Raw genomic sequence first — 1387 nt, forward strand, 5'->3', positions numbered from 1 at the left:
AAAAAAAAAAAAAAAAGCAAAGCAAAAAAAAAAAAGAACTCGATGTCTGGTTCATTCATTCTTACACTGTCAAAGGCTCAATAAGTTGACAGTGTCATTTGACTTTTTGTGCTCAAGTCAGTGAAACATCATCAGAAATGTGTGGTACAAAGATGTGCCAGGAATTGGACTACGATAAATCATTTCATGTATCCCTAAGAGCCCTGTAATGTAAGTGTTATTCTCGTCACCATTTTACACACGAGAAGACCAAGGCTAGAGAGAATTACGCAAGGCAACATAGTTAACAAATGGCACAACTGTATGTTTAACCTTAGCATATTTTCATTTAAGCCACTGCCATTCAGTCCATTTTGACTACTAGCAACCCCATAGGACAAAGGAGAGGGAGCCCTGGTGATAAAGAGTGCTTATGTGTTGAACTGTGATCTGCATGGTCAACAGTTCAAAACCACCAGCGGCTCCAGAGAAGAAACACTGGGTTTTCTATTCCCATCCACAGTCTCAGTCTCAGAAACCCACAGGGGGTCGCGACGAGTCAGCATTGACTCGATGGCAGTGAGTTTGGGTTGAGGACAGAGTAGACCTGACCTTTTGCGTTTCCAACACTGTAACTCTTTACTGGAGTAGACAACCTCCTTGTTCTCTAGTTATTTGCATCTAGAACTCTTTTAATTCTTAAAAAAAAATCATAGTATGGCCCCCTTCCCTAGGACCTAAAAGAAAATTAACTAGAACAGTGAGATTAAGAATTAACCTCTTAAATGAAGAAAAAAGATAGTGTAGTGAACCAGATCATTTTCCTGTGCTCCGTGTGGCTTTAATGCCGAGTCAAAAACAAAAACAAAACAAGTACTTCCTTTGACTGAGATGTTAACGTTTTTGTTCAAAATTATTTTAAGAAAATCCAAATATTGGAGAAGAAAGGAAACAAACACAATGTTCACTATAGTGCTACTTATAATAATGAAAAATTCAAAAACTAAGTAAAATTCAATAACTAAGTAAATGATGGCATGACATTTCCATAAAGAATAAACTCTAAGAATAAACTCTAGAGTTTGCTAAAAGTGTAGGTTTATAGGCCAAAACCCCAGATTATAATTTAGTAGAATTGGGATGGCACTTAAATCAATTATTGAACAACCTCAGTGAGTCTTGTAATAAAAGGTAGAAAGAGCTGTGGAATTAAGCTTGTCCCTGTTTCTTATTTGAGCTCAGCAAGTAGGTAATACATGGGACAGAATGCATACTATCAGAGAAATTGAAGTGGAGGCAATACCTTTAGCTTAGTTTAAAGGATGGGTTTAGCCTCCAGCATCAAGCTAGAAAACCTAGGGATTAGAATCTTAAACCCATTTGAGATCTCCGAATAGGGGGTCATAAT

Source organism: Echinops telfairi, unplaced genomic scaffold (assembly GCF_000313985.2).
Source record: "Echinops telfairi isolate 266 unplaced genomic scaffold, ASM31398v2 ScPeMD7_7457;HRSCAF=8495, whole genome shotgun sequence".
NCBI classification, from domain to species: Eukaryota; Metazoa; Chordata; class Mammalia; order Afrosoricida; family Tenrecidae; genus Echinops; species Echinops telfairi.